Source organism: Triticum dicoccoides, chromosome 1B (assembly GCF_002162155.2).
Source record: "Triticum dicoccoides isolate Atlit2015 ecotype Zavitan chromosome 1B, WEW_v2.0, whole genome shotgun sequence".
Lineage (NCBI taxonomy): Eukaryota > Viridiplantae > Streptophyta > Magnoliopsida > Poales > Poaceae > Triticum > Triticum dicoccoides.
In genome coordinates, this window is record NC_041381.1 from 91,536,687 (window position 1) to 91,548,430 (window position 11,744).

The following is an 11,744-nucleotide window of genomic DNA, read 5'->3' on the forward strand; positions in this document are numbered from 1 at the left end:
TGGCCAGGAAAAACCAAAGTCCATGTCAGCCCTTACGGCACTCATGACCCGCTTCTGTGCGGGCGAAGATAGCTGGCTAGCCTGTAGCAACAACAATACAAGCGAACCCGACACTTCTGAAGCCAGAAACAGCAACGACAAGCCCTGACACAATAGACATAAGCGTCAAAACAATGGTGATAACATCGAAGACACGGCGGTTAACGCCGGATTCAGTGGCACTAAGTACGATCAGCAGAAGAAGCCATTCAAGAGAAATAATCCGGGCCCGTCCAGTCTGGACCGCATACTAGATCGACCATGCCAAATCCATGGCACTCCTGATAAACCATCCAATCATACCAACAGGGAATGTTGGGTCTTCAAACAGGCCGGCAAGTTAAACGCCGAGAATAAGGAGAAAGGGTCGCAAAGCGATGACGATGATGAGGAACCCCGACCACCGAACACAGGGGGACAGAAGAAATCCCCCCCAGTCAAAACGGTGAATATGATATACGCCACCCATATCCCCAAGAGGGAGCGCAAGCGTGCACTCAGGGACAACTACGCGATGGAGCCAGTCGCCCCAAAGTTCAACCCATGGTCCTCCTGTCCCATCACCTTCAGTCGCAGGGACCATCCGACCAGTATCCGTCATGGCGGTTCAGCCGCACTACTCCTTGACCCAATTGTTGATGGATTCCACCTTACGCGAGTCCTCATGGATGGTGGCAATAGTCTAAACCTGCTCTATCAGGATACAATGCACAAAATGGGTATCGATCCCTCAAGGATCAAACCTACAAAAACCACCTTTAAAGGTATCATACCAGGTGTAGAGGCCTTCTGTACAGGCTCAATCACACTTGAAGTGGTCTTCGGATCCCCGGATAATTTCCGAAGCGAAGACTTAATCATCGATATCGTCCCCTTCCGAAGTGGCTATCATGCACTGCTCGGACGAACCGCATTCGCTCGATTCAATGCGGTGCCACACTACGCCTACCTCAAGCTCAAGATGCCTGGACCACGCGGTGTCATAACGTTCAACAGAAACACAGAATGCTCCCTCCGTACTGAGGAGCACACCGCAGCCCTTGCAGCAAAAGTACAGAGCAGCCTTTTTAGGCAGAACCTCAATTCGGTAATAAAGCTCCCGGATACCGTCATGCGAGTCCGAACTACTCTGCAGCAGGACTGTCCAGCTCGTCCAGAGCTTGACTAGCAATTCGGCCTCCGTCCCAGTCCCAATCAAGCGACAACATTGGTGCCGCGCGTACATAACTATGAACTCAAAATACCATGGGCAGGGACAGAGGCACAGCTAGACCGTGGTCCATAATGCGGCTCAACCGCCCCTGGATCCGCATACCTTCACCCTTTCCTTTTTCATTTCAGGTTTTTTTGCTTCTCGAGGCTTTTCTGATAACCTAATCATTGGACCTACAACGGGACGGATACACCAAGAAGGCGAGGAGCTTTGACGTACAAGGGAACCCCCAGGTGGTCTCTACTAACGATCGTTATACCTGTTTTACATACCCGCATGTAGCTCGCTCTTGGTCATGGCATGTCAAATAGCCTTATTTGCTTATCGCATTACTTGTAAAAATACGCCTTGACGTATTAATCAAATTACAATGGAAAATAGTTTGCGGCTCAATATTTGCGGCGTCAGCTTATTACTTGATTTTTTCCTTATCTTTGTATTTTTTATCAATTGCACCCGTACACTCTGGTACGCCTTAAATTCGCTAGGGGCTTCATCATACCCCATAACATGGCAATAACGTCCGAACACTTTTATAGTATAGTTCGGCACCCCGAACTTATAACATTATATGCATCGGCTCTGAATCATGTCTTTGGTCAATAGTTGGGTTGCCCGGCTGCTGTGCTTACTACCTTACGTCCGCTATATCGGCTAGGGTAGTAAAGCGAGAACTACTGCGATTGTGTCCCGGTTCTTCCGGACGAGCACCTCAGTAGAGAAAGCCAAAAGCTGACTATCATGATGCTGCGAGAGCTGGTCAGCTGTTCGAGAGGTTTTCAAATCCTTAGAGATTTTTTCCGCTTTATGCGAGGAATTGGTTCTTATCCGATAAGGTGTGTATAACGCCCCAAGTTCGGCCTTCCGAGCACCAGGGGCTGCGCCAAAAGTTTTCATTGTCAAACTCCTATGGCTAAGTGAGGGTGATAAAGCCGTATAGTCCGATTGCCTTGTTCGTTGCGCTAAACACCTCCTTTAAGGACCAAAATGTGGAGTAAAGAGTGTTTAGATTTATACCGAACACCCCCATACTATCTATGTGGGGGCAGAAGCGACGACTGGCCAACTCTCAGATTTTCATAAACGGCCGCAGGGGAGGTAAAATTTTAGACTAACGGACATTATATTACCTAACGGATCTGTTTAATATTACAGGACAGGATAACATGAATGTTTTCATGGGAATATGATATCCTTGGCACATTGCTCCGCCACAAGGCGGGATCCCTCCAGACACTATCAAAATTTAGTTCGGGTTGGCGGTGCTCCTTGCCCTCAGGCGGCCCCTCGGTCATCAGCTTCATGGATGATACGTCTCCAACGTATCTATAATTTATGAAGCATTCATGATATTTTATTATTTGTTTTGAATGATTATGGGCTTTGTTATACACTTTTATATTACTTTTGGGACTAACCTATTAACCGGAGGCGCAACCCATATTGCTGTTTTATTGCCTGTTTCAGTATTTCGAAGAAAAGGAATATCAAACGGAGTCCAAACGAAATGAAACCTTCGGCAACGTGTTTTTTTGGAAGATTATCATCCTGGAGGCTTGGAGATCAAGTCAGAAGATCCTCTTTCTCGTGTTCTCTCTCGTGTTCCCTCTATGGCACGATCTTGATGTATCCCGAGATTTGCTATTATAGTTGGATCTTATGATGTTTCTCCCCCTATACTCTCTTGTGATAAATTGAGTTTCCCTCTTGAAGTTATCTTATCGGATTGAGTCTTTGATTTGAGAACACTTGATGTATGTCTTGCCGTGTTTATCTGTGGTGACAATGGGATATCACATGCCTCTTGATGTATGTTTTGGTAACCAACTTGCGGGTTCCGCCCATCAACCTATGCATAGGGGTTGGCACACGTTCTTCACTCTCCGGTAGAAACTTTGGGGCACTCTTTGAAGTACTTTGTGTTGGTTTGATGAATCTGAGATTGTGTGATGCATATCGTATAATCATGCCCACGGATACTTGAGGTGACAATGGAGTATCTAGGTGACATTAATTGTTTTGGTTGATTTGTGTCTTAAGGTGTTATTTTAGTACAAACTCTTTTATAGATTGATCCGAAAGGATAACTTTGAGGTGGTTTCGTACCCTACCATAATCTCTACGTTTGTTATCCGCTATTAGTGGCTTTGGAGTGACTCTTTGTTGCATGTTGAGGGATTGTTATATGATCTATCTATGTTATTATTGTTGAGAGAACTTGCACTAATGATTGTTATATGACCTAGGCCTTGTTTCCTATCATTGCAATACTGTTTACACTCACTTTTATCATTAGTTACCTTGCTGTTTTTATTATTTCAGATTACAAAAACCTATATCTACCATCCATATTGCACTTGTATCACCATCTCTTCGCCGAACTACTGCACCTATACAATTTGCCATTGTATTGGGTGTGTTGGGGACACAAGATACTCTTTGTTATTTGGTTGCAGGGTTGCTTGAGAGAGACCATCTTCATCCTATACTCTTTGTTATTTGGTTGCAGGGTGGCTTGAGAGAGACCATCTTCATCCTACGCCTCCCACGGATTGATAAACCTTAGGTCATCCACTTGAGGGAAATTTGCTACAGTCCTACAAACCTGTGCACTTGCAGGCCCAACAACGTCTACAAGAAGAAGATTGTGTAGTAGACATCAAGCTCTTTTCTGGCGCCGTTGCCGGGGAGGTGAGTGCTTGAAGGTATATCTTTAGATCTTGCAATCGAATCTTTTTGTTTCTTGTTTTATCACTAGTTTAGTTTATAAAAGAAATCTACAAAAAAATGGAGTTAAGTTTGTCTCATACGCTTCGTCTTTTTAATATCTTTTGTGAGTTTGATGGAAAGGAAAATTGTGCTCAAGTGCTAGAAGAAGAGTGCATTAAAATGCTTGGTACTAAATCTTTGAATGATGAGCATGATTGCAATGTTGTTAGTATAAACTCCTTGAATTTCCTTAGTACTAATGATGATTGCTCTAGTCATGATGAAAATATATCTTATGAGCATGTCAACTTTTGTGGAATGCATGTTTGCATGAACACACCAAATAGAGAAGATATATATTGCAAGAGGCATAAGTATTTAGAAACTAAGAAGTTGCAAGAAAGGCTAGAAAAGAGTGCGGAGAATTTAAGATATCTTTCCATTGTGAATTTTGCAATAAACAAGATCATTTACATCTCGAGTGCAAATTGTTTCATGATTGAATCGTGTCCAAAAATTGTGATGATTTGATTTCCCTTTCTCATTACAATGAACTTAGGTTTCTTTTGGGTTGTGAAGAGTTGAAACGTTTAACTAAGCCTATTCCAAAATTTAATCTTATGTATTTTCTTGATATTGATCTAGAAAAGATTTATTTGTTTTGTGCGGAGAATTGCATTGAGAATCCTTATATTGCCAATTACCTAAAGAAAAGAAAGCAAATAGGAGATTATGAGAATACTAATGAAAGGGAAGAGACTTCCCAATATCCTCCTATTATTTCTCATGATGAATCAGGTAACGAGGAGGAGCTTTCTATTCAACCAATCTCATCAATAAGGAGCTCAAAGAGGAAGGTTGAACCCACACATAATATGAAGAAGAAAAATAAAAGAAGGAGCAACAAAAGTAGAAATGTATCCCTCCCAAATGATGTTGCTCCTACTACTCATTGTGATGATGATAATTGCTATACTATTGGTACTATCAATATTTTTAGTAGTGAGAGTGATTAGGCTTATGCTATGAAAGGGCCCAAGCTTGGGGAAGCTATGTTTGATGAGGATAAAATATTTGAGAATATATTTGCTGAAATTAATGTTTGTCCCAAGCTTGGGGATTCTATGTTTAATGAAGATGATATTTTTAGCATCCCAAGTTTTGATATGCAAAGTTGTTATCATGATAGCATGCCTCCTACTTATGATGATTATATTGATGAAAGTGGGTTTGGAAGAGTGTAAACTTTAGGAAGTAGTGATCCCACTATTTTGGAGGATGTTTAATTTTATTGTGATGAATATGAAAGTGGATTTGGAAGAGTGTCAACTTTATTTAGTGATTCCACTATCTTGGGAGAGGTTTCAATCGATTATGATGAGAACGAAGTTGCTACTTATGATGATTATTGTGATGAAACTTATGCTATAAAAAGTAGCGATGATTATATTTATAAAACTTGTCATGATTATGATTACCCTTTTTCTGAACATTACTCTTTTAATGTGGAAACAATTTTTAGTGTTCAAGTCTCTTATGATACTCTCACTATTCCGAATGAGAAGAATTTTGCTTATGTGGAGAGTAGTAAATTTTCTATGCTTGTAGATCATGAAAAGAATGCTTTAGGTGCTGGTTATATTGTTGAATTCATTCATGATGCTACTGAAAATTATTATGAGGGAGGAATATATGCTTGTAGGAATTGCAATGATGTCAAGTTTCCTCTCTATGTGCTTAAATTTTTGAAATTATGCTTGTTTTGCCTTCCTATGCTTGTTGATTATTGTTCCCATAAGTTGTTTGCTTAAAAAATCCCCATGCATATGAAGTGGGTTAGACTTAAATGTGCTAGTCATATGCTTCATTATGCTCCCGTTATGTTTCAATTCTTATCTTTTATGTGAGCATCATTGTCATCATCATGCCTAGCTAGAAAGGCATTAAAGAAAAGTGCTTGTTGGAAGACAACCCAATATTTATCCTTACTGTTTTTGTGTGTCCACATGATTATGCTACTGTAGTAATCATGTTTTATAGCTTTTGTTTCAATAAAGTGCCAAGTAAGACCTTTAGGATAGCTTACGGTGATAGTTGTGTTGATCCTGCTGACAATCAGAAACTTTTGCACCCAGTAAATTAGTTTTGTTAATTCAGAAACGTGATTATGATCTGATTAGTTTTGCTCTGGATTGGTATATAAATTTATTAAGACTTCCTAATTTGGTAGGATTTTTGGAGTTCCATAAGTATACGTTTGATACAGATTACTACAGACTGTTCTGTTTTTGACAGATTCTGTTTTCTATGTGTTGTTTGCTTATTTTGATGAAACTATGAGTAGTATCGGAGGGTATGAACCATAGATAAGTTGTAATACAGTAGATATTACACCAATATGAATTTAGAATGAGTTCATTACAGTACCTAAGTGGTGGTTTTATTTTCTTATACTAACGGAGCTTACGAGTTTTCTGTTGAGTTTTGTGTTGTGGAGTTTTCAAGTTTTGGGTAAAGATTCGATGGACTATGGAATAAGGAGTGGAAAGAGCCTAAGCTTGGGGATGCCCAAGGCACCCCAAGGTAATATTCAAGGACAACCAAGAGCCTAAACTTGGGGATGCCCCGGAAGGCATCCCCTCTTTCGTCTTCGTTCATCGGTAACTTTACTTGGAGCTATATTTTTAATCACCACATGATATGTGTTTTGCTTGGAGCATCATTTTATTTTGTTAGTATTTGCTTGCTGTTATTTAGATTAATGTTTTGCATCTTTAGTTTCAATAAAAATGTCAAGGATAGCCTTTGCCATGCTTATTTTGCTAGTATACATGTTGCTGTTTGAAAACAGAAAGTTTACCACTGTTGAAATAATTCCCTAGAAAATTCAGAGAATGAAATAATGATGAAACCTTTTGCACAATGAGGTCTAATAAATTTAATACAGTGGTAATTTTATTTCATAATTTTTGGAGTTAGGGAAGTATGATGAATCTTGCATTCTTTACAGACTATACTGTTTTGACAGATTGCTGTTATGGTTGCATTGTTTGCATATGTTTGCTTGTTTAATGATTCTATTTGAGGATAGGAGTATTAAATATGCAGTGGCATTTAGTATTCAATGTTGAATAATAATATTAGTGATTTGTTACAGTATAAAATGATAAGGTTTTGCATTGGTTTATACTAACCTATCTCACGAGTTCTTGTTGAGTTTGGTGTGGATGAAGTTTTTGATAAAAAGAGAAACCAAGATATGAGAGGAATTAAGGAGACACAAAAGTTCAATCTTGGGGATGCCCAAGGCACCCCAAGATAATATTTCAAGAAGTCTCAAGCATATAAGCTTGGGGATGCCCCGATGGGCATCCCACCTTTCTTCTTCAACAACTATCGGTTAGTATTGGTTGAGCCTAAGTTTTTGCTTCTTCACTTGAGTTGTGCTATCCTTGCAATGTCATTTTATTTATTTTTGTTTGCTGTTTGAATACAATACCAAGATCTGAAATTCTTAAATGAGAGAGAGTCTTCACATAGTTACATAATTATTTAGCTACTCATTGATCTTCACTTATATCTTTTTGGAGTAGTTTGTCATTTACTCGTGTGCTTCACTTATATCCTATGAGTAAATGATTGAATGAGTTGATTGTCATAAATCTGCAATTATATGTGCCTCATTTTCTTATCCCATGGGGAGTAATGACTTCACGTCTAAGAAGTAGAGGTTGTAAACTTATTGGAGGTTAGCAAGCATTGTATTGGTCATTTGAACAATTTCATGAAAGAATATTGAAGGAAGAGAGATTTCATATATAAATATACTATTATAGACATCTTTTATAGTTGGGAGCACTCATTAAGTATGACATGCTAAAGAGTTGACGTTGGACAAGGAAGAAAACGTAATGGGTTATGTTTTCCGACATCTCAGTGAAAATATATTGTCATGGATCATTGAAACATGTTGAGCTTGCCTTTCCCCCTCATGCTAGCCAAAATTCCTTGCACCAAGTAGAGATACTACTTGTGCTTCCAAATATCCTTAAACCCAGTTTTATCATGAGAGTCCACCATACCTACCTATGGATTGAGTAAGATCCTTCAAGTAAGTTGTCATCGGTGCAAGCAATAAAAATTGCTCTCTAAATATGCATGACTTATTAGTGCGGAGAAAATAAGCTTTGTACGAACTTGTTATGGAAGCAATAAAAGCGACGGACTGCATAATGAGGTCCATATACAAGGGGCAATATAAAGTGACGTTCTTTCGCATTAAGATTTTGTGTATCCAACCCTAAAAGCACATGACAACCTCTGCTTCCCTCTACGAAGGGCCTTTCTTTTACTTTATGTCTTTTACTTTTATGCTTGAGTCAAGGTGATCTTCACCTTTCCCTTTTTCATTTTATCCTTTGGCAAGCACTTTGTGCTGGGGTGATCCTGATATATATATATCCAATTGGATGTAAGTTAGCATGAACTATTATTGTTGACATCACCCAAAGATGAATACGTTTGGAGGCAACATTATAAGCCCCAATCTTTCTCTGTGTCTGATTAAAACTCCATAACCATTAGTATTGCGTGAGTGTTAGCAATTGTAGAAGACTATATGATAGTTGAGTATGTGGATTTTGATATTCCTGAAAAAGAAGATGGATTGCAATTGTTTGAATGACTGAGAATGAAGTTTGCTAGTTTTCAAGAAAGTTTATGGTCTATGCTTTGACATGTGAATTGCGTGTTACTTTATCGTGAGAAGTTTTATGAGATGAACTACTATTATGACATATTATCATGCTAGAAAAGGTGATTGAAATTATCATTGATCAAACTTGTGCACCTTCTAGCATTCACACTTCATAAATTCTTTCTTTATCATTTACCTACTCGAGGACGAGTAGGAATTAAGCTTGGGGATGCTGATACGTCTCCAATGTATCTGTAATTTATGAAGCATTCATGCTATTTTATTATCTATTTTGAATGATTATGGGCTTTGTTATGCACTTTTATATTACTTTTGGGACTAACCTATTAACCGGAGGCCCAGCCCATATTGCTGTTTTATTGCCTATTTCAATATTTCGAAGAAAAGGAATATCAAACGGAGTCCAAACGGAATGAAACCTTCGGCAACGTGTTTTTTTCGAAGATTGTCATCCTGGAGGCTTGGAGATCAAGTTAGAAGATCCTCGAGGAGCCCAGGAGATAGGGGGGGGGCCCCTGTCTCGTGGACCCCTCGAGCACCCCCCGACCGACTTCTTTCGCCTATATAACCCTACGTACCCTAAAACCATCGAATATCAAGATAGATCGGGAGTTCCACCGCCGCAAGCCTTTGTAGCCACCAAAAATCTCTCGGGAGCCCGTTCAGGCACCCTGTCGGAGGGGGAATCCATCACCGGTGGCCATCTTCATCATCCCGGCGCTCTCCATGACGAGGAGGGAGTAGTTCACCCTCGGGCTGAGGGTATGTACCAGTAGCTATGTGTTTGATCTCTCTTTCTCGTGTTATCTCTCGTGTTCCCTCTATGGCACGATCTTGATGTATCCCGAGCTTTGGTATTGTAGTTGGATCTTATGATGTTTCTCCCCCTCTACTCTCTTGTGATAAATTGAGTTTCCCTCTTGAAGTTATCTTATCGGATTGAGTCTTTGATTTGAGAACACTTGATGTATGTCTTGCCGTGTTTATCTGTGGTGACAATGGGATATCACGTGCCTCTTGGTGTATGTTTTGGTAACCAACTTGTGGGTTCCTCCCATGAACCTATGCATAGGGGTTGGCACACGTTCTTGACTCTCCGGTAGAAACTTTGGGGCACTCTTTGAAGTACTTTGTGTTGGTTGGATGAATCTGAGATTGTGTGATGCATATCGTATAATTATGCCCACGGATACTTGAGGTGACAACGGAGTATCTAGGTGACATTAATTGTTTTGGTTGATTTGTGTCTTCAGGTGTTATTTTAGTACAAACTCTTTTATAGATTGATCCGAAAGAATAACTTTGAGGTGGTTTCGTACCCTACCATAATCTCTACATTTGTTCTCCGCTATTAGTGGCTTTGGAGTGACTCTTTGTTGCATGTTGAGGGATTGTTATATGATCTATCTATGTTATTATTGTTGAGAGAACTTGCACTAATGATTGTTATATGACCTAGGCCTTGTTTCCTATCATTGCAATACTGTTTACACTCACTTTTATCATTAGTTACCTTGCTGTTTTTATTATTTCAGATTACAAAAACCTATATCTACCATCCATATTGCACTTGTATCACCATCTCTTCGCCGAACTAGTGCACCTATACAATTTTCCATTGTATTGGGTGTGTTGGGGACACAAGATACTCTTTGTTATTTGGTTGCAGGGTTGCTTGAGAGAGACCATCTTCATCCTACGCCTCCCACGGATTGATAAACCTTAGGTCATCCACTTGAGGGAAATTTGCTACTGTCCTACAAACCTGTGCACTTGCAGGCCCAACAACGTCTACAAGAAGAAGGTTGTGTAGTAGACATGAGTGGTATCCATCTTCGCCCAGTGCGTCTTCGCGCGGGCAAAGGTCATCCATGCGGCTTTGATACAGACCGACCGCTTGATGGCTTCAAGCCGTGGGTAGGCACTCACAAGCCGCTTGATGAGTCCAAAGTAGCTGTTGGGCATGGGCTCGGCAGGCCATAGCCGGACTATTAAGTCCTTCATGGTTAGTTTGGCCGCCTTATGCAGCTCGACCAGCTGTTTCAGCTGGTCGCTAAAGGGCACTGGAAGTTTTGGTCCAAGGTATTGAGACTAGAATAGCTTCTCCGTAGAGCTCCCTTCTCCAGCTCGATAAAATTCTGCAGTGTGTGATATGCTGCGCGGCAGTTCCACAAACGCCCCTGGAGAGCTCTAAATCCGGGTAAGTAAAAGGAATGTTTCCTTCACATATCTGTTTTGCATAATGAAAGCCTTACCCGCCGTAATGTTTTTGGCCGTCTGGATCTCCTGGAGGGCGCCCTGGGCTTCGGCTCGGGCATCTTGTGCGCTCTGGCAGGCCTTGGCAAGTCGGACTCTTGTGCCTTAAAATTGCGCTCCAAGGACTCGTACTTCTTGACGGTGTCCTAGAGCTCTTGCTGGACCTCACTGACCCGGGCCTCCTGCTTCTCGCGCGCGACGTGTTCCTTTGCCGCTTTGTCCTTGGCCTCGGCCAACGCCTTATTGAGGGCTGCCACTTCGGTCATGGCACCTAATAAAGTTCATGACACTTTAGTCAGCACGAGCCATTTATCCTTCCTAAAAATACGCACAGGTTACTACATACCTTGGCTGTCCTCCAGCTGCTCCTTCACACGGCCGAGCTCTTCCTTGGCCCGCACTAGATTCTGCTTCAGTCTGGAGACTTCCGCAGTGTGAGCGGTCGCAGCCAGCAGCGACGCCTGCTTATTCACATAGACATATAAGCGTAGACTCCGGCGAAAATTATTTGATCCTCTGTTCGGCTTTTCTTTCCAAACACCGGACAGAGTATCAGGGGCTACTGTCTATATTGTGACATTCCTTTTCTAATTACATTGCTTACCTCAAAGCCTGTTAGAAGGCTAGTGCAGGCTTCGGTCAGTTCGGTTTTGGCAGACTGGATCTTCTCAATCACCATACTCATAAGAGTACGGTGTTCTTCAATGATGGAAGTGCCTCGCAGCACTTCCAGCAATCTATCCAGTGCCTCTGCATGGACAGAGGTCACCGGTGGACTTGTCCCACCCCCCTCTTTTGAAAGAGGCAGCC